The sequence below is a fragment of the Rhea pennata genome, chromosome 1 (genome assembly GCF_028389875.1).
Source record: "Rhea pennata isolate bPtePen1 chromosome 1, bPtePen1.pri, whole genome shotgun sequence".
Lineage (NCBI taxonomy): Eukaryota > Metazoa > Chordata > Aves > Rheiformes > Rheidae > Rhea > Rhea pennata.
In genome coordinates this window covers 203,986,670-204,011,862 of record NC_084663.1, presented here as the reverse complement: position 1 = coordinate 204,011,862, position 25,193 = coordinate 203,986,670, and the positions used below count along the sequence as shown (strand labels likewise).

General features: G+C 44.3%; 1 protein-coding gene across 1 annotated transcript in view; it reads right to left on the bottom strand.

The window, feature by feature from the left end:
• Positions 1-25,193, bottom strand: part of MAML2 (mastermind like transcriptional coactivator 2) — a 227,017-nt gene that overhangs the window by 200,564 nt on the left and 1,260 nt on the right. The window lies entirely within an intron of this gene.

Sequence of the window (25,193 nt, the reverse complement as noted above, 5' to 3'; positions counted from 1 at the left end):
CAGGTTAGTTGCAGCTACTGGAGAGAGTCCAGCGTAGGGCTACGAAGATGATCAGAGGGCTGGAGCATCTCTGTTTTGAGGAACGGCTGCCAGAGCTGGGCCTGTTTAGCCTGCAGAAGAGAAGACTGAGGGGGGATCTTATCAGCACATATAAGTACCCTAAGGGGGGAGGGTGTCAAGGGTAAGGGGCCAGACACTTTTCAGTGGTGCCAAGCGACAGGACAAGAGGCAACGGGCACAAACTGAAGCACAGGAAGTTCCGCCTGAACGTGAGGGGGAATTTCTTTCCTGTGAGAGTGACGGAGCCCTGGAGCAGGTTGCTCAGAGAGGTTGTGGAGTCTCCTTCTGTGGAGCTCTTCAAGGCCCGCCTGGATGCAACCCTGTCTAACGTGCTCTAGGTGACCCTTCTGGAGCAGGGAGTTTGGACTAGATGCTCTCCAGAGGTCCCTTCCAACCTCAACCATTCTATGATTCTGTGATTCTGTTAATCCAACACATCAACAACTGGCATGCCAGGCCCAGTGCTGCTGTGTCGGGAGGAGCAGGCAGAAGGAGGGATGGACAACACACATTCAAGTGGCTCCATCGCTGGTACCGGTTCCCCAGAAGAGGATCCTTGGCAGACTGCACCGCAGTGCTGTGCAGCAAGTTTGCCAGGGCCCAGTGTGTGCAGCTACAGCCCTGGGGGCTTCAGACAGCCCTTGAGGTGATGTTATGCTGGGGGAAGGATGGGGTGAGAGCGCTGGGGACTGTTCGTCTCCTGGCAAGCCGAGGATGAAGAAAGCGAGGAAGTGGCCAAAAGCCACCTTCCCTCCACGTCCTCCCAACTTCCTTGTGGTATGAGAGACGATTCTGCCCAGGAGGCAAGGAGACATGATTTATGGGCAAAACTGAAGAGCTGTACAGATAGTCTGTCAAGAAATAACTGGGGGAAGAGAACCTGGATGATAACAGGCTGCAAATGTTTAAAGGGTGTGAAAAACAATCAGAAAGGCGATGAATTTAGGGCCCACTTTCCAGCCTCCTTTATCTATTTACATCTGCCTATGGCTTGTACATGCAAAGAAAAGATGAGAAAAAAAATCTGAGCCCTTCTGATAATTAGTTATGTAAATGCAATGAGAAAAACGAACCAGGAATGAAATCAAGGCTGAATCTCAGTAAAAGACACCCTGATGCTGGGATGAATTAGGCTGCGGAGTAGCAGTGCAAGAGAAGTTTCATCACTCGGGACTTTTTAAGCTCGACTGAACAAAGCCTTAGCGCGAGTCCTGCAGGGAATCTGCGCTTCGGCGGCGACGCCGTTTGCTCCAGCAGGTGTTTCCCTCGTCAGCCTCAAACTTTTAATTACGCGGCACACATTACAGGAAAAGAGCGCGCTGCGCCCGGAGCCCTCGCTTCCCTCCTCCCAGAGCTCGCCCGCATTTGCGCACAGTTGCGAAGGTGGAAGAATTCTGCGAACAGATGCAGCCTGCCCCCCGCGGCCCATCTGCTCGCGTCGGGAAAGCACCACGCAACCTGGCACGGGGAGCGCAGCGCGCTCCGCTCGGGAGAGAGCCTCCGGCCCGCGGTCGTGGGGTGGCAGGGCGCTGCCAGCGCCGCGCGGGAAGCGGGCGCAGCATCTGCCGCTGCCGCGTCTGGCTCGCGGCGCAGCGAAAGCCTCCAGCAAAGTCTGGCAAGATAAAAAGAGCCTGGGAGGAGCGTGTTTCACCCACCGGCGCACATATTTTCCCACCGCCACAGGGGCTTCAAGGACACGTCTCTCGCTCGCCACCCAGCCCGGGTGTGTGGGGGGGTCTTCTGAATTTGGGGACCCAGGCATGAAAGGAAATGCAGTGCCAAATATCCAGCATTAAAGAGACGGCTGAAGCAAATGGGTGCTCGAAGGTGCAGGTATGCAAGGAGGGGAACAGGGACTGGAAAGCATTTGGATGTTTGCTTTACTTCACTGCAAATAGCTAACAGCATGCTTGGCGCCCTAGAACGGGATAAAAGCCCAGCAATTTGGGGCCCTTGGTGCTGTGGCTTTGGATCCCGTATATTCAGTAATCCTGGTTTCTCTCCTAGAAGTCTGACTCAGGGCAGGGCCCGCTCATCCTTCCCTTCTTCCCTGCCAGTTCCTCCTGCAGCCTTTCGTATACGTCGGCAGCCCACGTGGGAGCGCGTGGGTCAGCAGCGAGGTGATGGAGCTACAGTGCACCAGCCACCGGTGCTGGGAAAGAGCAGAGACCCCTTCCAGTTCATGCCTCTCCCAAGCCTCTTGCTCCTCCGCCTGCGAAAACAAGCCGACAGCATTTTTCTCCTTCCCAAGGGCACTGTGAGGATCTAGGTCCGGGAGGCATTCGGATAGCCCAGGGTGAGGCCAAGCGAGCGCCTTCAGGGATAGCCCCAGCATTGCCTTTATGGAGCTTCTTTGGGTCCTTCCTCTGACGAGGGTAACCTAAGAAGAGCAACCCCACGCTCTCCGTTTCTTCCTGCCCGAAGTCAAGGATGTACACAGCACGCTGCTGGGTAAATAGCGAGCCGTAACATCGGTGACAAAAAGAAAAGCTCTTCCTCCCCCCACTGCCACCGTAATTCAGCACTTTACATGCTACATCACAAGCCCTAATGCTCTCCGCACTCTTGTGCTACTGAGAGCTGAGGTACAAACTCTATTTTTAATCCCCTTTTCCTTTTTTTTTTTTTTTTTTTTGGTTAATAGATTTTCTTGCCTTGGTGTTTGGGGGTGCTTAATATCCTCTGGGAAAGATAAACATCAGTGATTATTTTAGGCCTGTATGACCTTGCTGAGGAGTAACATGACTCCATGCAGGGCTGAGAGCAGACTTGGCAGCGCCTAGTTTTAAGGAAGTCTTCTATTGTGCAGACTTGCTTTGCCTGTGAAGCAATATGTTTTTTGTCTTGCAGATTGAAGCTCAGAGAAAAGGCTCAGCCTGCACCAAACTTGCAGAAAACTGACTGACTCATATTCAGAAAATCAAACAGGATCGCAGGAGGAAGTAATAACTGGCCTTCGGAGCTGAGCACTTTAAAACTCGGCTCTTCACCCTCACAGATGAGAGAAAGAAGATAGCAAATGATGGTGAAAAACAAGGCACATTCTGTTCAGTTTCAATCAGCATTTGATTTATGACAGATTTCACTAAATCTTTAAAAACCGCCCACCCTAACATCTCCGGCGATGTTTTCTTTTAAACTAACAAAGCAGCATTTCAAATTCCTGACCACGTCTTGGTTGGCCAACAGCAGAGCCTCTTTTCCTAACAAAATGATTTGTTGTAGCAGAGCCTGGAGTAAGCCACAACAGCTGTAAATCTGCATTCGGCTTCTATACACAGCCCTGCTGCACCTGCAGATGAACTTTCAGTTCTGAAGCTGAAACAAACAGCCCTCGCAATAAATGGATTTATTAGCTGTCACATGCTCAAACTACAGCGGGGCACTTGAGTCACGGACGGACTTGTGAACAAGGGACAGGTTATAACTGAAGCAGCATAATGCAATTATTTTTTCATGCTGCTTCCACTTATTCTCTTGCTCCTTTTAGGTCCATTTTTTGCCAGGGAAGCCCAGGCAGCTGCAGTGGTCCGCTCTCTTCTCCTTCTGCCCACTGCACAGGTCACGTACAGCTGCCCCATGCAGCACACGCTCCTGGGCACGCATGGGTGCAGCGTCCCTCACCCCGTCCCACTCAGCCAGCTCCTGCATCCAGCCTTTAACAAAAAGTCACTCATCTGGAGTAAGCAAGGGTGGCCATGGGCCACGCAGAATGTAATTAACTTTCAGCGCAGCTTAAAATCCTTTTTAGATCAATTAAACTTAAGGTTGTGCTCTTGAGCTCTTTGAATTGGGGGCCTGCTTTAATGCAGCCTAAAGAAATGTAGGTCTGGCATAGCACTCACTGAATTCAGTGGGATTTTTGCAGTATCTTGAGTAAAGAATGTGGCAGGATCTAGAACTTAAGTTTACATATGGGTCAACAACCAAGAAAGAGTGAATAACACCAAGAACAGGTTCCCAGGCACCTGAGAACTTGCAGGAGAGTCACAAAATTATCTTTAATTTCTCCTCCCCATTAGCAGGGTTTAGATGATCCCAAGGAGGCAGAAAATCCATCTTCCATCACTCCAGGAGATGTACAGGAGAACAAGGTGATTTCGTGCGGCTGTGCTGACATGTAACACAAACTGCTCTGCCCGTGATGCCAAACATCCTCACCCTGCTGTGTCAGGAATAAAGAAATACTGCGGGAACTCAGAGCCCTCGCAGAAGTTCAGAGCAGCCATGGCAAGGCTCTGTGGAGAAGAGGCTGGGCAATATGGTAATCTCCTCATCCCTCACCTCCGTACCCTGCCCAGTTAATACAAGCGCCTGTGTGCGAACTACAGGCTCTGTGACAAGTCTCTGCCTAACCATGACCTTTCCTTCTTGGTTGGCTAGCCTCAAATGCTTTTACCTGGTAAAAGAGTAAGACTTCAGTGAGAAGACTTCAGTAAAACACACTGAGAAGACTTCACTGTGTACAGGGGAAGCTTTATATGCTGCCACCTCATAAAAAAGGCATCAGAGCAAGGACACAGTTAGGTTTGAAGTGAGTTTACTGCTTCACCCCTGCTTCCTGTCTGCCTGCTACCCTGAAGCACAGACAAGCCCAAAGCAAATAGAGGGAATCCTCTGGGGTCAGAATAAGGAGTGAGCACAGAGGTTTCCTTTCCCTTTCCTCTCCTTTCCCTTTCCTGCCCACCTTACCCCAGTTCTGCCAGCTTTCATTCCCTGATGCTTGCAGAAGAACATAAGCACCATTGATACCAGTATCTGGGGGCCTGGAAATGGTATAAGCTAGCATAGCGAGCCCTGCTGTTATACATTTCCTTAGCTGGGCCTGGCTCAATAGCTACTAAGACAATTTTTCCCTTGGGTAAGGAAAATAAAACAGGAGCTCCGGAAGCTGACTTCCCAAATTTCTCTGACACCACTGCATGCATGACCCCAGAAAACTGCTGCTGCAGTTCACACCAGCTTTTCACTGGCCAGTGCAGGAAAAGCTGAGAAATGTTATGGTTCTTGGAAACGGCAACATCAGTAGCTAGTCAGATGGAGATTTGCAAGCAGCATACGAAAGCACATGCATTAGCAGGACGTAGTTCAGTTCAAGGATGACTCCTGTAAAGATAAACATCTTTGTGGATACTTCCACTGTGCACTCAGTAGAAACTTTTTCTTTGGAAGACAGTGATGGAACTGAGTCCAAGTCCAAGTGTCAGTAAGAAACTCAGCCTTCATGCTCATTGAGTATTGAAAACAATCCCTTCATTTCATAAGACCTTGCTGCTTTTAGATGTATCTACATCTGGTGTCCCCTTGTTTTCATTGCTGAGAAGATTTGGAACAAATTATCTCCTGGAGTAAAGTGGTGCATCTTGGCTGATGTCTGTAGTGCTGCACTAGCTTGCACCAGCAGCAAATCTGGTCCCATCCACACAAGAATCAGGAAGCTGAGGTTATAGAAAAGGTTATTTGCACTACAGGGATGAATCACAGAACAGTTTCAGTTTCCTGCATGAACACATTTCTTGCATCCCTTGCTTTTGGTCTTTATCATACACTGCATCCCAGGCACAGCAGGCTGCAAGGAAAGATTAAAGATCTTGCAGATCTCATTAATCTGGAGTGTCCCTGAACACATAGCTACAAGAACTCTGTGGGGAGAACATGAATTTCTGCACTGTACCAGCAACATCACAAAACAACTACTAGTGCAGAGAGAAAAAAAAAGGCAAACTAAAGGCATCCTTTTGAGCAGACTATTAGCTTTAAAGCAACAACTATTCAACCCTCTGGTCAAGTCCTCTGCTGGTATAAACTACCACAGCTCTATTGAAACCAAATTATTTACATGTATTGATTCGTCCCATTATATCTTGAACACAGAGTTTGTCCACCTCTTGTTGCAGCAGAGGTGGACTTCTTCAGACATCACAGCCACCAAAATACCTGGAAAATTAGCTCCCAAGATAAGTCCTGTTAAACACAATGAGATATGGCAAGGGCTTCACCAACAAACCATAGCTGAATCCAACAGTGGTATCTAATCTTTAGACCTTATCTAAATCACAATGAAATCAATAGGAGTTTCTGTCACCTTCCAGGCCAGCAAGATCTGCTCCCAGATTCTCAGTTGGACTTCCCAGCTCAACCACAAAATACTGCAAGTCAGCTTAACATAAGTGAGTGTAATGATATCCAGGCAGTCTTTTACCTCTGAAAGTAAATGTGTGATGCTGTTGGCTGTTATTCATACAAGGAGTCTCATATTGTCAGAGATTTTTTCAGAATCCACCCCTGAGTAAGATCATAAGAGGGCTGCAAGCTGCCTAAGTTTGTCACTGACTGCCATGGAGCCAAGATTTCCCTGTGTGTTCCCCCAACAAACCCTAAAGTGGCTCTGCTTTCCCTGTTCTTTCAGAAAACAGATCTTTGAGAGGTGATAATTTATGATGAACATTTGCAACACCTCTCCTTGAGCAGTGTATGTTAAAATAGCATTCCTACATCCTAGATAATACTGAACAGTCAGGTAGGAAAACTTGATTTAAAATTAAAAACAAACAAAGAAAAAAACAATCAGAAAAGTACCCCCATAACAGTGCTTAGCTATAGAAAATGGATTTTTGGAAACTTTAAGATGCCCTGAAAGCAAGTGGACTCCAGACCGAAACCCTACTATCTCCCACCTCCTCAAACACATTTCTAGTAGGGACATGTGCCTCTTTAATCAAATTGATACAACATGAAAGCATAGCCTGGTGATGTGGGTTCTAGGGAAAGGTCATGATTCCAACAAATAAAGCTGTGGAGCTGCACTGTAAGACTTCAGAATAATTCTGATAACCTATACTGCATTTCCGTACACCAAGAGAGAGGCACTAGGTGAGAAGGTGGCAGCTAACTAGGGGCTCAGGCAGATCCTAGTCTCCCGGAGAGTGCGGGGGAGCCCTGAGGCCTCATTTATGCCTTCTCTAATGTGGGAGTAACGGGACCGGCTGCTTTAGTAAATTGCTTTGGAAAAAGCAATTGCCCATGCAAAGTGCTTTATAAAAAGCATGCATCACGATTAATTCCTCCTCTAGGGAGTAACGGCACTACTCAGAGTATAGGAAGTTAAGCATGCAGATAGAGTTTGCCTTGATTCATTTTTTCACTGTTTACACTATATATTTACTTTTTGCACTTCATTCAGGATAGATAATGAAAACAGTGTAGCCTGTTTCCACTTCTGCTTCTGGAACAGATCAAAGACTTTAGTGGACTTGGGCTCAGCAGAACTCTAAATGCTCCTTTCTGTACAAGATACAGCCAATTAAATAGCCTTGTTGGCTTCCAGGAGGATTACTTGAGATCTCATTATTTGCACTGCTCTGAATTCAGTCCCTAGAGGAGACTGGACACATTTTTCAAAAAAAAAAAAAAAAAAAAAAAAAAAAAAAACATGAAATAGCAAAAGATTTTTTTGCATTTTCTGTTTTTAATTCAATCAGACATCACAAAATGCACTGCACTCCTCCTCATTAAAGCAGTCCTGTCCATTGTTTTTTTCTTTTTTTTTTCCTTCTTTCTTTCTCTCTTCTCCCTGCCTTGGAATTGCTACAGAGGGATAAAGTTCTGCATGGCTCACTCACTCACACAGTTGTAATAAGTCAGAGCAGGTTGGCTCGCTGCCCAACAAAACACAAACTCCCCTGAAGTCTCCAGCTTTTCCATGGCAACACCACAGTCATCAACACAGCAAACAATCACTCTAACCCATTCTGCATCTCCCCTCTTAGCACTGAGAAGGATAGCATTACACCCAGCCCTTGGACCTGTACTAATTATCGGGCATGAGAGGAGACAGTGCCAGAGATCGTGTTACCCTCTGCGTGGAGCTTTAGGGGAGATCAAAGAAAGGAAAATGCACTCAAACACTCAACAGTTCTCAGTGTACTTTTGCTTAAAAGAAAAGACTATTGCTGCATGTATGAGGCATAAAACGCCCAAAAATGAAAGCATAGCCGAATCTGACCATGGGTGCAAACAGCATTACAAAGCATAAGTGCAATGTTGAGTGAGTCACTTACCCCACAAGGACCATGTGTCACTCTAATATGTCTAATGGCCTGATTCTCATCGTATTTATCGATGTGTATTTCTGCTAAGACAGTGTCTGACTCTGAGGGGATAACAGCAGACTGATGGTGCTGCAAGTAAGATCATTCCCCAGCCCTGTGCTGTGAGGAGCACTGCTCATGACCCATACTGGGAGAGAGCAGAGTTACAGTGCTGGATCCCGAGTTGCTGCTGCTTTGCATTGGCATCCTTCACACCTGTGCGCATAAGGGCCAAGAGCAGAACTGAACACCACCATTCTTATCTCGTAGCGTTTTACTCTCACTTTGCCTACTTATATAAGACCTTACAAGGTGAAAGGCAAGAGAAAATAAGGCCCAAAGCCTAAAATCTTATTTAAACCATGGACTAGTCGTTTTAAAGCTGTGGTCTACAGATGCATGAGGGTCTGTGGACTACTTCTGATGGGTCTGTGAAAGCTGAATACGAATAGCAATTTGATTGTCATTAGACTTACATTAGCTGTAAAAGAACTTTCATCTGCACTGAAGAACTTCTAGAGGATCTGCAATTTGTAAAAGATTTTAAGATGTCCACAGGCTTACTATCCCACTGCAGATCTGTTACGACCTGCTCCATGCAAGGAAAGGTACCCAGTTATGGGATGATTTGAGGGTGTAAGTGACAGAGTGAATAAGAGGATAGGCAGTTCTCTACTGTTAAACCTCTACCGGTGTAAATTCAGAAGTGGATATAGATTTCCTAGCATAAGTAGCAGTATAATTTGTTTGGACTACAATTTCACGGGTTGAGTTTTATGGGTCTTGCTATGGTAGAAAAGCTTTGTAGGCTAGATAAGACATAGGCCAACTAGTTTCTTGTGGACCAAGTAGAATTTTGAACATATACTGGCCCCAAAATAGCCATTTCCAATTTATATCCTGGTGCGAAAGAATATCTTTCAGGCTTTACAAAATGATTTAGCTATTTTTATAACATCTGAAAAAAATGATTTCTCCAGTAAAAGTTCAAATTGCAAGTAATAAATCAAGCATTCAGGCTTAAGCTGAGTATTACATAACACCACACTTTCAGGGCACCTGGCCCTAGAGTAGGCCTGCCTGAAGGTACAAATCTTTGTCACTGGATCAGTGACCTGACAGCGTGAGTCTTCAATGCAAAATCCTATCACTGCTACCCTTTCTTCACGCGACTGAGGAACCGCAGGCCATGGGCCCTTGTCCTGAAGCTGTCCAGGATTCCTCAGCCCAGGACGAACTATGGGAGTGTTTATCCATCCTTTGGAGCGAATGGGGCAAATAAGAATTGTGGTAAGGAAGTGGGTACACTAACAGCACGGGTTGCACGGGTTTCAGTTCAAGTTATAGAAGAATTTCTGTTCTAAATCATGCCCTCAACTAGTTCAAACCTAGGCTAGAGACTTTTCTGTGTGAATAGTTTATACCTTAGGTAAGAGGGTAAGTTTTCTACATGATAGTCACACACATGGCTCAGGCAGGAGTTGCAGCAGGTAATTCAGACTAGTTGGACAACCTTAACTAACACTGTGCTTAATTCACTTTGACACCAGCTCTACTTTACATGATGCCCACAGTGTGATGAGGCCGTGGTGATAGTATGCTCAACACCACTTTAAGATTGCTTCAGCTCGGCTGCTAGGTTACCTCTACACAGTTCAGGTGCCAAAATATAACCCACTGGCCAGTGTGTTCTAAATATTCTTTTCTGTGGCTTATCCACAGAGGAAATGAGCCTCTCAGCTCCCACCATAAAAATGCTGGTTCTTTAGCCTACACTATGATAGCTCATAAATTTAATTCTAGAGGCTCCTGACCTCTAGAATTTGGTGGTCATCAAAACAGTGGTTAGCACACAAGTCACTCTGTGTTAACATGAACAGGGACACAAAAGAGGTTACTCTGTGATTATGTTCTCATGACCCAAACAAAACTAGAACAAAAACAGAGTTCTGCTATGAAAATTATTTTAATATATTTTTTCCTTAGTTTAAGGATAAAAAAACCAAAATTTTACTCCAGGCCTGGTCCTGGTCCTGTTTCCTTCAATGGCTGCATGGGCACTGTCTTGACTGGAAACAGGGTTCCTACCACAGTCCCAGTATATGTTACACAACAGTGCTGTAATTCCCTGCTGGGACTCCAGACACTGCATGATGCACTGACACAGCGGTCTCCAGGGATACAGGCCCACTGGTGATGGGTGCAGACAGCATCAGGATGTGAACCTTAAGGGGATGCCTCAGCCTGAGGCGATCAGACTGGATTCCAGTGAGACCACAACAGCAAAGATCAAATGGCTTATTAACCTGAGATGAAATTTCAGCCTTGCTGCTATCAGTACAGATTCTCCTCTTACTCGTATCAATCAGAAGAAAAACCTGAGATCAGATATACAACCAAAGAGCTTTGCCCTAGCCAAGGGTTCACTTTTTGCTTTATATCCGAGGACCTTTCTGCATGCAAAGCGATTCCCTGTCAGTACGTCAGACCTTTCACTCTGCAACACCACATACTCATTCTGTCTGAGGGGGAGAAGCTCTCAACCACCTACCCAGTATTTCTGTGCAAGCCAATAAACCACTTAGCTGATACTGGAAAATGAATGCAAAGTTCTTCATGGCCTTCTTTATGGTGCAGCTACTGCCCATTTCACCTCAGGGATGTCCCATGCCATTAGCCACAACAGGCTCAGTTACCTCTCATGCTGGTTAACACCTCTGCACCCATTACCACTGTTTAATTTTGCGTTCTTTCCTTCAAAACAGTTTTTATAAACAGACTTTCTTCTGCCGGCTGTGAGCTGGGATGGCAACAGCCTGTGCCTCCTGCTAAGCAGCCCTTCTTGGTGCTGCAGACAATCTTGACTCTGCCATGTCCCTCACTGGGATAAGAGGTAGGAAGATTTCAGGATGGCTTCATGCAGGTCCACTGCTGCTTCTGGTGTTGGTGTCCTAGCAATACAGTCCCTTGTTTAAAAGAGCCTGAGGGCTTTCCTGGGCCCTGTAATCACATATATGAGCACCCCAGGTGCTGGCCTGTCCTGCCCGGGTGACAAATCACTTGCTGTGTAAAGACTGCTCCTTTCTCAGCATTTATCACAGAATCAGTAAGGTTGGAAGGGACCTCTGGAGAGCATCTAGTCCAACACCCCTGCTCAGCAGGGGCACCTAGAGCATGTTAGACAGGGTTGCATCCAGGTGGGCCTTGAAGATCTCCAGAGAAGGAGACTCCACAACCTCTCCGGGCAACCTGGTCCAGTGCTCCGTCCCTCTCACAGGGAAGAAATTCCCCCTCATGCTCAGGCGGAACTTCCTGTGCTTCAGTTTCTGTCCATTGCCTCTTGTCCTGTCACATGGGACATCTGAAAAGAGTTTGTCCCTGTCCCCTTGACACCCTCCCTTCAGGGACTTGTACATATTGATAAGATCCCCCCTCAGTCTTCTCTTCCCCATGCTGAAGAGGCCCAGCTCTCACAGCCGTTCCTCATGGGGCAGATGCTCCAGCCCTCTGATCATCTTCGTAGCCCTACACTGGACTCTCCTCAGTAGCTCCATGTCCCTTTACGCCCCCGGAGAGTTTCTGCTGGAGAGTAACTAGACAGTCCTTTGCCTCAATAACTGTGCTATACAAGAGGAATTGCTAGAAATGCTTTTATGATTTAAAAGCAGACAAATAAATGAAAAGGGGAGGCAGTGAGGAGGGGGTTGATTAACTGGAGCTTCTCAACCCTGGACTTCTGTAGAGAACCACAAGTGAAACTAGCTGGAAATAAACACCGATGCTAACAAACCAAATGAAATCCACTGGAGCAGAAGCAGCAGGAGCTGTTTGGAAGAACACTCTCATGAATAATGTTGCTGAGTGAATGATCAGGGGTATCATTAACAGACATCTATGGTCTTGCATTTGAATTTTGCTGGAGAATGCCTTAGACACACCTTTCAACAACCCATTCCCCTGCTCTACTGTCTCACAGTCTCCTCCACCAAACAGGCTCTGCAGCCAGGTCCTGGCCACCTGAAAGTCAGTGGGACACCATAAACTCAGTTAAACAGGAAGGTTTGCTGTTTGCAATGCTCAGTGTCTTGCTGGTGCAACTCTTTTAACCTTTGCTCAATAGCAAGCCTTATTTTTGCCTCTCTGCCTTGTGCTTTTACCAAGGCCTCAATCTCCTTCCTGTTATTCCTTGATAACAAGGTAATAAATGCAGTAGAGATACTGATACGTTAGATTAGATAAGAGGGAATTACATGAGACTCCGATCAGCACAGCAGTGCTTTTGATGCAGGACTTAAATGTGTCTCGCTACAGTCAGCTTTGTTTTGCTTTCAAGTCCATTGCTCCTGTAATCTTGTACCCTAACAGGCTGTTTAGAAACAGCTAAATCCTGACATGTAGCTACATGCTCCCGCATAAGGCTCTGGACTCCCCTCGAAAGCACTTGCAGTGAGTTGGTGCCAGCAAGAGTTTCAAACTGAGAATGTAAGAGAGATTTGTGAGGCAAGCAGAGGTGATGGGCAAAGAGGGATTAAGTGCTGTGGACAGAAGACCCAATCTGAAGAGATGACATGCAGTAGTAGGAGGAATGCCACAACTTTTAGATGCACAAATGTTTTGCAATAAGGATTATAACACAGGAGATCTGGCCACTGGGTGCCTGTTTCAACAACTGCTGGAAAGTATGTCAAATTGGATCAGTGTTTTTTTTTTTTTTTTTCTTTTTCCTCCTGCCAAGTTCTTTTTCTCCTCCTTGAAAGTTTGGTTATGTTGCTTTGTGCAGATCTACTTTCCTATACCCGGAGTTATATGCCATATTCTTGTACAGAAAGAGATGCTCAGGCATGGAGAGCAAAATTTCACTACTTCTTTGCCCTTCAGCTCTGCTTCTGCACTCAGCTCCCAGCACTGGGCTCTAACACTGCACTAAGACCAATGGACACCGCATGTGCTAGGAAGCCCAGGGATCGCATGGCCCACCAAGAACCAAGCATCAGTGAGGTACATTGAGACACAGAGGTCCAGCACTACATTGGATTTCCTAGCTGGAACCTGTCTGTCTGTGGCATTCCTAGAGTTCTTCACAGGTAAATCTTTCTTTGCAACAAATTATTTCTTTTACTTCTATAATATATTTTCAGCAACATATTAAAAGTCTAAAATGCCAAAACAGAGGAAAAGCAGAAGCTGTGATAAATTAAAGAGGGCAATGATACAATAAAAATTCAACTTCCTCTGAAGGAGAAACACTTGCATCAACAGAAGAGACTGGACAGTCTTTTACTAGCATAGTTCAGGATTTTTCCTAGACCACAAAACTCGTGAAGAAGGAAACAGGCCTTTTACGTTTGATGTCTAGTATTTCTAATTTTTAAAGAAACAACAAGGCCAGTCTTTATAAAACACATTTAAAAATAGTGTTTCTGCTGTACAGCAAACCAAAATGCCATGTTAGCACTATAAGCATCATTTGAGAAAGTAAATAGGTAACTACTTCTTAGATAAATACAAGGAATACTTCGACTTCTGGCACTGATTGATGACTCATTGACTCATGCACTGATGTCACATATTTAGAGGGGGCTTTTGTGAGAAACGTCTCCAGTCTATATTCTTGACTCAAGCAAAATTTCCCAGGGATAAATATTCCAAAGCACTCCAGAGATTTTAGGCTGAGATCCAAAAATACAATTAGGTGCCCAGTTTCCATTGGTTTCAATTTAGTACAGTGAAGATTAGGTGCTTGGTTCATTTAAGTGAAAAAGACTAGGACTGGATTTGATCTTGCTCTCAGTCAGATCATAGGTGGGATGCAGCAAAGTAATCCTAGCATAGTAATGCAGCATACCAATACTGCTCACCATCAAACAGTCATAGAAATACTATTAACTTTGCAAGAGCATTTCCTTTCTAAGACTTCATTTTTCTTCGTTTAATTGTAATTTCTCTAAATAATCTGCGCAGAACATGATGTGATTACATTAAAGAACATTACAGTGGTCTAGGCAGGAGCATTACCAAAATGCATTTGAAAGTCAGAGATACTCAGCATGTGGAGCCAGGAGCATGAGTAGGAATGGAAGAAATGAGCAAGTTAGCCTTCACATGGCTCACCACACTGCACTGCCCTACCTAAAAGACTTTAAAATATAACATGGTGGATGTACTTCTATTCTCATATTTTGTTATATTCTCAAGTATTTGCTGAATCAGGCCAAGAAAGACGTTTTCTCCAGTATGGAGACCCAGTTAAGAGAAGCAGCCCTCAAACTGAAAGGCATTTAAACATATGTGTAACTTCATGCACATTCTTTTTAGTGTTTTTCTGAATTGGCCCCTGAGCATTCACAATTGCACGCCTAGATTGTGAGTGCCCATGGCCTGCAGTGACAATCTAAGAATGTGCAAATGTACTGGCAGCTCACAGAGCTTTTTGCTCTCAGTTTCATGTGACAGTGATGAAGGACCTTGGAGCCTGCCCCTTAGAAAACTAACAGGAGGAGGGGAGAATACGCTCACACTCATTACATTTCCAGTTGAAGCGAAGAAGAAAGACAGCCAGGGAAGCAACGTGAAGGAAGACCCAGAGAACATGTGGAAACCATGTGTTCAGTATCTCGCTTAGCCTGGCCCTCTGGCCCTTTCTTCCAAGTTAGAAAAACAACATTACGAAGCTATGTCAGGAGCATGAAATGAGAGGAGGGAGCGGGATAGCCCAGGTGAGAGGGGGGTGAAGGCAGGGGAGGAGGAATGGCTAATAGGGTTTGGGAAGTGGAGGAGGAGGACTGCAGACAAGGACTTTACTGCTACATAAAGGGCAGGACTGAGTGTGACTTTTGTGACCAAAAGAGGCATGAGGTTTTGGCGAAGAGTCCTTCTGATCTCTATCGAAGAGGCTATGCTTTGCTGACAGCCTAGGCAACCCAAGCACAGGCGGTACCTCCTGGGGGATGCCTCCCAGAGCCAAAAATGGACCGTTCCAGTTAATAGCCATTTCAATGTACCAGGCGGCAAATGCACAGTTACCCTGCATGGGCTGGACAGCATTAACAACATATCCAGAGACATGTACAGGGAGGGAGTTATTGGCTTCATTAGCTGTCCTGGCTCTAACAGGGCCCCTCAGATGTACTGTGTGCGGTACATATGTATGGCAAAGGCCTTACATATGGGTGGTATATATAGAAACTTTTAAAAGTACATACTGTTTACTCAACAGGCTGGATTAATTTCTGCTGAACTATTCTGGTCTACCTGTAAATACACAGACTAAAAGGCTTATGAAAAGTACTTACTGTGTATCAGCAAGTGACACTTTTTAAAACCTGGATATCTCAGGTTACGAATGCTGAGGTTTTGTTTTGTTTTTTAAGTACCAAAACCAACAAGATCGTGTTATACAACTGCTAGATGCCCTTTTTTGTGTGTGTGTGTAACTTAAAGCTTTTTATTTTTTTTCCCCTCAATCCCCTAGGGCTAAAAAAGCATGTGTTAAACCTTCAGTACAAACTTGGGAATTACTGGGAAATACCCTGGTCCTGACACCTTCACTCCCATGAATAGTGAGGTCTGTACGGCAACTGACCGAGGCCACGGGAGGAGCATGATGCTCCTTGGCTGGCTCACACGAGAGCCCCAAGAGTGCAACCACCTTGATGTGCCCATTGGCCTTCTTGGCTGTCTTGCACTGCGAGCTGCACCAAGAGCTCTGGCACAAGGGGTCCCACAAGGTTCGGGGACTCACCATGTCCACAGGCTGCTGCAGGGCCCCCTCAAAGCACCAGCAAGATCTCCCCAAAAGAGTGGAAAAACAGCCTGGAATCAACCATTATCTCTGTTCTGTAACTCCACGACTTCGAAAGCAAGCAAGGGGATTTTGTGGTAAAAGGGAAAAAAGTAGGGAGGCGGGGGGGATGGGGACAGAGTGTGTTTGCAGCTGCTGGCCATCAAATTTCAATTCAATCAACATAACTGAGTTCCAGCTCCTGAAAAAGAGAGCTTTTGATGACATATTGACATAGCCTGAACTACAGTGGTCCAAGTGGCAGTGCTATAATTATAAGGATTATATTTAATACTGCACTTGGAAGTGAAGGTCTGAAACACTGTGACTCTCTTTCTCCTTAAAAGCTGGCCAAAATCAGTCCTAGGAACCATAATGGTAATACACAAAGTTGGTAGGAAAAAAGAAACACAGGAACTCCGCTCATTATGAAAACGGATCATGTGGCTGGCAGCTCAGGTCTGCTGGGAGTTAAGTAGTGAGGAGGAAAAATGAGTGTGAAAGGAAGGGCAATTGGATTTGCAGGAAAAATGGAAAGTAGTTTTTAAAAGTACAGAATTAACTGTGCTAAGGAAATAAGTCAATTGATAATTAATATGCTACTTACTTTTGAATTCAGTTTCTTTTTGTTGTACACAGTGGGCTTCAGCAAGCCTAAGGTCTGTTTGCTGAACAAAGACCAAAACCTGCAAATACTTCTAGACTTGCTTAATTCTACACATCTTGATTTCAGTGTGATTACCCATGTGTGCACAATTAAGTGCATGCATAACTATTTCCGGGAACTGGGCCACTGGGGTAAGCAGCCCCATGTTGAAGACCAAGCATATCTAGCTTTGAAGGATGTGGAATCAAAAGCTGCAGAGAAGCAAAGTGAATACAGTTCTTTGGAAAGCAAAACAAATGATTATAAACTAGCACAATCACCAGAAATAAAGACCTTGATCCTGTATTAGGCCAAGGTTCTTCAATGCCATGTCCATAGTATTTCCCAAAGACTATGTCAGGAGGGGTCGATCAGAGTATAAACAAGATTTTGAAAGCTCCAATGTTGAGATACCTTAGCAGTGCATAAAGAAGAGGGGATGGGGAAAAGAAGGGCAGAGGGAAGGGGAAGGAGAAGGAGAAGGGAAAATGGAAGGGGAAGAAAAGGAAAGTAAATCGGAGTGTCTAACGCTGGTTTCTAAAGCAACAGAATCCTAAATAAATGGTCTGATTTTCCAAAGTGAAAAACATAAACTGAACAGCCCATGCAGCATTTTCGCCAACTGTCACTGGGGTGGCATTTCTGAAATCTGGTGGAATGACTCATTCCAAAGCAACAACTGTTGCCAACAAGGTCTTTCCTCCAGGTCTAGTAATTTGAATGAGAGAGCTGCAAAGACCAAAATAAATAAAAAAGTCGAAGACAACTCCTTAGGTTGAGGTTCAACTCTGAAGCTTCCTGTGAAGCAATCCACTCTCTGAAGTACCTCCTCAGACCACCGAGCAGGAATCTAAATGATCTTCTGTGCCAAGCACGGGATCTGCTGTGCTGCAATGAGCCCCTTGTTCACTAAAACAAATTCCTGTGTCTGCACCGAGTCACTACTTCTCATACAGTGCATATAGCATGCATCCTCCCGAGCCATTTTGCCCTCCACTTTAGGGATCTGATGACAGCAAATGTTACCAGGGCATTACTACAGCCCTGCCAGTAGGCTGCATAGTTCAGGCAGGGTTTATACAGACACCCCTGAGTTCAGGGGGCTGGATCAGGCCCAGAAAGTAGTACACGGTAGTGATTAAAAACAGCCTTATCAGCACAGATAAGCATCCTTCTTTAGCTGGTACAAAATACACCAGTTTCAAAGACACTTTCCAAAGGAGTGTTGTTTTGCTGAATAATTTATATCCCCGAGTCCTCTGAAAATGAGCAGCATACACTTCAGAGCTGCAGCAGCTATTCAGGAGAAACAGTGCATGTTGTGTTCAGTAAGCTCACTGCTTAAGCACCGTTGCCATGACTATAAGAAAGTGATTATACTATTGTTTACAAGAGACTTTTGGTAAGTCATTACCACCATAGCCAGAGTTTTGCCTCAAGTCAAAATTTTGGGGAGGAAAAAACCTCACAGGTATAATTAACTTTGTGATCAAGATAATTCCATTCGAACACTTTAAAAGCTAATACATTGTATGGTGAGGAATGAAAATAAATAAGAAAGTGTCTCCTAACTGTTGACTCTCTGCTTTTCTTACTGTTTCATTAGTTCATTGGTAAATTCCATGAAGAAGAAAAGCTCCACTAACTAAATAACTGTTGTAACTTGTTTTTAAGGAAAAAAAATAATTTACAGGGTAGGCACCAGTGTAGGAGTTCAACTATGATGAGTAACTCTATCAAAACAAGCCAGTTTGTAAATAATATAAGGAAAAAGACTTTAAAAAATATGAGTTAGAAAAATCTCTTGGAATTACTAAATATGGCTTTTTAATGTCCCGGGACAAAACTGATACCTACAGCACTTTAGTTCTGAATTCCCTAGTGCAGATGTCCAGTACATGACCTCTTTATTTCAATAGTGCGTTGATGATCAATAGTTTCCAAAACTAAGAAGTAACTCCGAAGCTGTCGGAAAGTCTTCCTCACATTTCCTATGGACAGTAACAGGCCACAGAACACAAAGCAAAGAGATGATTAATAGAGTGCTGGACTAGGAGTCAGGAAATCTGGGCTCTGTTCCCAGCTCTGCCACTGACCTGCTGTTTGACCTTGGGCAAGACACTGGTCCTTTCTGTGCTTCTGTTTCTCCTTCCATTCTTTGACTATCTTGTCTCCCGAGGCCCTAAGGTATGCAGGGAAGGGCACACTTCTCAATGGGTGTTTGTGTAACACCTACCCTAGGGAGGTGCCTGCAGAGCTCCGTAATAAAGCCAGGGTGCCACAAAGATGACTGCTGCATAATAGTATGTTTTGTTTCAAAACAGAGCAGCCAGGATGAACCTTCTTGGGGGTTTCATCTGCTAGGCCAAGATCTTATTGGGGTTTACAGCCAGGTTCCTGATTTTCAGCAATCAAAAGCATCAGGCTCCAGCAGCAGGTAAATGACTTTTCAAGATCTGCTTCCCCACTGTGTCAGAAGTACTTTCATGCCGATTTCTAATTGGTGATAATTTCTCTGCACCTTGATTCAGCGAGGTTTCAAAGCACATCAGAAGGATGACTGAGTGACACAGATAAAAATAACTCCAGGAGCCTTTTCTGAACAAAATAAATTTCTTCAGAGAAATGGGAACATCTGTATGTCAACCCATGGGCATTAGTTATTTGCAAATTAAAAAAAAAATACATATTGATAATCTTTCAATGAGTGCGCTGGAATTGTGTATTTGTGTACGTTATTTAAATCAAAAAATATTTCTGAGTCTCCCTCACACACCGAGCCATAGGCACAGACCTCCCTCTGTTACTACAGTATAGTCATCTCACCAAATGGAAGGAAACACAGGCAGGACAAAGTGGCTCCCACCTGCTACCGCTGGGCATGCAGCTGCAGCCTCGCCAGAGAGCAGATGACTTGAGTACGTGCTCTCAGTTCCTGTCCCACTTTTGGTCCCAGTTTGCTGGAGCATCAAGGACATAGCAGTGCTTAGATGCAGCCAACTTAATTAAGAGACTAATCTGAGTCAAAACTCATGCCGAATGAAGAGTGAGTGAAGCAAGAAAATGTGAAGCATACACTTATGGTTGTGACTGAAAAATTGGAAGCAGCTTTTCTATTCTGAAAAGAGGGACCAGCACAATAAGAGGCACTGACAACTCCTACACTTTTATTGTGAATCTTGGGCTATCTGGTGCCTCACATAAAGCCACAGCTCTGGGAGTCATGCGATTATGTGAAAGACTCACTTGGGTTTGTATTTCCAGGATTCATACCTGTGGGACAAAAGCTGAAAAGGTGATTTGAGTGCACCTCAAAGGCTCCAAACACAGAAGTCAAATAAGAAGAATCCATCAACTCATATACATTGCCTGCGGCTTTGCCAAAACAAACTTTCAAATATCCTGCCTTAGGCTCCATCAATAATGAATCTGGCTTTTAAGCCATAAAATTCCACCAGATCCCAATGCACTTTACAAAGGTGATAAATAGTATTTTTCATAGAAGAAACTGAGGTTTATGGAAGTGAAATAACAGGGGTAATCTGCTGAATAGATCCTGGAGTCAGAGTTGATACACTTGGGTTTTAGTTTGCAGTGCGCTCGTTTAAGAACTTTTGCTTGAGAGTTGCAGGTATTTTGTGTTATGTATGAGCGCTGGCACTTCAGTGCAGTTATGGATTGATTACCTGCATCTAATAATACTTTGGAAGAGCTTGACAAGGTATGACAAATTCACACATTGGTTCTCAAGTGGTTATGGGAAGCTTTTCTTGGGAAATCTAGGACATAAATAGTTCATGCTTTCACTTGAAAAAAATATGAAAAAGATCTGTCTCTTAATACTGTTAAGTTAAAAAAGTGATCCAAATCTCAACTGGCACCAATTCTTTTTCTGAGACTGCAGCCAAGACCACTGCTTTTTTTCACTTCTCAGAGCTGTTCCAAACTGTAGCACCCTGAAATGGGTAAGATCTTCGTCAGGTTTACACCCACTGAGTCAGATCTGTGGAAAGCACTGGCTTATCCTGAATCCCCTGCTGCTGCTGGGAGTGCCATCACTAGGGAATCCTACAGGGAAACCCCAACATATGGATGCTAAAGGAAGGCCAAAGAGCAAGATCTTGTCCCTTTTCTTCTCCTTAGCACAGCCACAAGACCAAAGCTCTTCCACGTACTGTATAAAAGATTGTGTGCCCTCTCAAATATTTTAATCATCTTCCTGAATTCCATAGCAGGGATGAGGTAAAGTCATTACCATGTAGACCTGAGCCCTCAGCTGAGACCAGGCTCTCACGTGCTAGGCACCTAGATGGTGCTGCCTGAAAAGCTCAATACAGCACAGAAGGGAAATAGAGACACTGCAGGGGACATGCTCAAGGTCACGCAGAAGCTTGCCTGCAGAGCTGAGAAAAGAACCTGCATCCTAGAGCTCTGTCAGCTGGAGCAGGCTGCCAGCTGCCAGCTCCTCTGCTGGATAATTCTAAGCAATTCTAAGTTCCTTCAAAGAAGAAATCTGAGGCACAGTATAAATGAGGCAATGGCAATATTACTTCCTCCACCCTAAAGCATCAAAGGGACAAGGATGGAGCCTTTCTTTTCCAGTAACTAGATGGGCGTGAAGTTTCATTTTTATAAACCAACAGACTGACAAGACAGACTACAGTTGGCCTCTGGAGATGGTATGTTGGTAGAAAAGATTGGTGCCAGCAGTCAGGAAGAGGAGAAGAGACACGTTACAGTCTTTCTCAACAAGCTAATCAACTAATCAATCTTTTTTTTTTTCTTTTTTTTGGGGGGAGCACTGTAATCTAATTTAACAAACTCCTTCTGCAGGCAGTATTCTGTCTGTGGGGTGAGGGGGGAGAAGTACTAATACTGAGAGAACTCTAAGTTTCGGCAAAGCAGCTTCTCTGACTCAGACATACCTTTCTAAGGTTCAGATTTCCCCACAAAGCAGCTAACGTTTTTGCTGGAGTCACACTTCTTAGCACAGAAGAAACAGAAGCTGTATCACTCTGTTTCGTTCCGGTGCTACACACAAGGGACTCAACTGAGTACTGCAGCGGATGTGAAAGCCATATCAGAGGATACGCCGTAATAGTCAGGAATAGTGAGGCCAATGGATTGGCCTCAGAGAACGTGTCAGGTCCAAGCAAGCAAACAGTTCCACTGCTCACTACCTACAGAAACTTTTGACGTGGAAGCAATCTGTTAAACTGTTTCAGAGCAGAGGAGACTTTCACTAAATATATTCAAAGGTTTAAAAAATTAAGAGGAGGCAAGTGATTTTACTGGAGAACTATGACAGAAAAGATTCCTTAACTAGCAGATATTTAACAAGTACACTTGCTGAACTCTTAATTAAAAATACCTTTTATGCAGCTTCTATGGATTCCTCTCAATTTTTGTTCAGAGAATGTTCTCACATTCAAGGGGAATTAAAATTTTAAATGGTGTCCAGGTGCATCCTCACCAAACAGTTCCTAGCATGCCATCCCAGCTTGGCTCCTGGTTCACTGCACCATAGCATCACTTCACCTCACAGCTGGTAGCCTTGTCCTGCTCGCTTCTAAGAGCTTCCTAAAGTTACATACGTTCAGAACCAGAAAACACGCAACAACTTCTGCAGTGTACCTTGGCAGCCAACTAGCAAACAAAGCAAAGAGTTTGGGAGATGGAGGAAAAGCAAATTTAGGCCAGAGATACCGCAGTGAAACCCTCATTTTTAAAATACTTGAGGATCTTTAATGTTCACACAAGGCAGGCCAAACCTCAGCAAGTATAGTGTGGTTCATAAAAAAAGTTATTAGAAAACAAAGTCAGGGTTTCCATGTTCATTTAAAAGATCACGCAAAGTAATCACCTAATTCAAAGTTTTACAAGCCAATCTTGGCTCTCAGCACTAGCCAAGCAATTCTGTTGTCTTCTAGTGATGTCCTCAGGGAACTGGGACAAGCACAATGACTCTTGCAGATTTGTACTGATGTGGATGAGGATTTAAGAGAGTAGGAGGCATTAATTCATTTCTCTCTTCCTTAGCTGTATTCTCTTTATGGAACTGTTTTCCCTTTTCATTTTTACCTGTTTGCAGAACACATCTGGGGAGCAAGCTGATTTCACAGTCACTCTTCTAAATATAGAAAATAATGCCAATCCTTATGATGATAAATTCTGTGAAGCATCTTCCCAAATATGTGGAAGGAGAATGAGTCACCTGGGACTGATGACACACATCAGTTAACGCACTCCTAGGAAGACATCAGCCACCACATTGACAGTGGCAATGACAGAGCCTGAGCAGAATAAGGCAGTAATGCTCGTGAAACGGAGAGTCCCACAGAGCAAAACAGACAGTACTCAGCCTGTGTCAGAAGAATGAAGGAATGAATCAGCGAACCAGGGATTTGAAACTGCAGTGCAAGAATTTTGGTATTACAAGCTCAATGCTTAAGCCACTGAGGAATGCCCTCCAGAGCAAACTGTTTAGATATAACATCAACAATATAAACAGATAAGTGCTGGAGGGCCTATATATACATATATATGTATGTATCTATTCCACTGTGCTCCATGAAAGTAACAAAAAAAAGTAAATAAACAAATGTCAGCTCTTGGGAAATGCAGGCAGGCAGGCAGAGAGTAAAAAAGCTTTCCTAGCACTGTCCTGAAGATTAAGTTTCTCCTACAGCTGCACCCATCCACTGTTCTAGCTAACAAAGTTGATCTCCATTCTCCAGTTAGGAAATGCTGCTGCCAAAGGAACTTTCTCAGAAATCAAGTAAGCCCAAACCAAACCCCACTAAGAACTCTCCCTTCTGACAGCTTCCCTTCCTTCAGTTTTAAACCATCAACTGGGAACAGTATTAACAATGTCATATTATCACTTTAAGCTCTTTGATATTTTCAAGTGAATATCGTTTCAAATGTTAGAGTGCCAAATACTTATTCTTGAATCTCACTGTGTAAATGATCTATCCAGTGCCACTAAATGTTGCAGACATACTTGTAACAAGTGTAGTGGGATCTGCAAAGGAAGGAAATGGGTTGAATCTCACATACTTAGTGCAAAGTTTGCACAAATGCTCCTGTCTTGTGCTTTCTTGTGCCTGAGCCGTACCTCCCACAGCCGAAGCTCAGAACGGTGCCTCGTTCTAGGACCCTCTGTACCTCACATCTGCCATCTGCTCTGAGTAAAAAGTTTGAAATTAGGACTATCAGTGTTGGCGCAAATAAGGCTTTTGCTGGATTTCCTCTCAGGAAAAGCCCCACAGAGCACTAGTTCTGCTGCCTTGAAGATGGCTTTCCTCCCCCTCCCTTTCCAATGCACAGGACAACAGGCTCACAGTCCTTGCTTTTTCACTCTCAGGGAACTGGTAGAGCGAATTTCTCCTCCAGCTATGGCTAGAACTAAAGCAAGACCTCAATATTTTGTAGACTATCACTGATCTCTGAATTTAAACAGCGGGACCAAAATGTTGTGCATGACTCTCCACCATTTGAATTCTACCCCCTCAGACAATGTGTGGCATGTTTTTTTTTTTCTCATTTTTGATATTTGCAATCTAAAGAGTGATTGATAAGGGGCATATGTTCTTCCATTACACAGAGCCATGACTTTGAACTAATGCCTTTCTTTGCTCCTTAATTAGGCAGTCCTACCACAGCAGCAAATGAAGGATGCTTGTGTCAAGCACAGAGTGGGAGGATCAGTGATGTACAGTGATACCATTACAGCAATACTGCCTCATGAGCCAGCATTTCTTCAGTGTCAGAATATGGTTCAGGGCTCCAAACGTCATGCTCAGTGAAGTCACGTACCTTGTCAGCAGGATTACCAAATGCCAGCATGCAAAAAGCAGGGATACTTTTTGAGAGCTTTCTCTCATCAAAGACACATATGTTCAGAGTTCTTTGGGGAGATAACACAACATACAATGTGGAATTAAAGCCATGCATGGCATCTTCCAGCAAAGGGCAGGTTAACAATCTTCTACATTATTGCAGAAACATGGACAAGCTCTCTGCATTTCAAAGATGGAAATCTTTCAGTATTTTCTTTGGAGTTGTTTCATTTAGTGCTTTCAAACATGTGCCTCCAGCTATTTCATAATAGTAACAACTAGTAAAAAAAACAAACAAAAAATGTCACCCCCCACACCTGTTTGGTGATTTTAGAAAGTGGGGTTTTCTGGGATGTATATTATTATGCAAAACCCTTTCTTCTTTCAAGATAAGTACAAAACCTTTCATTAATACACTCTGGAAAAATAAGATAATGGCTTTCTTGATTGCAATGAGAAACACAGAGAGATTTAATCTGAACACTGAGTCAGGTCGAAGTGTCTAAACTCCCTTTGGACACAATGTTATCGCATTAACACTTACATCATCACCCTCGCAGAGGATGCTGAGTAACGCAGCCCCAAACTTAGATCCCCGCACTGAAGTGAATCCCAGTGCAAAAAGAGAGAACAACCACAAGGGTCCCACCTTAGAATACACCAAGCGTTAATGAAGATGAGTATATGTTTGGAGAGGGGGGAATGATCTATTTTCAGCTGCTCGAGTAGCAGCCGCTGGCCTGTCGGGGCGCAGTGCTTCTCCCTAACACGTTGCA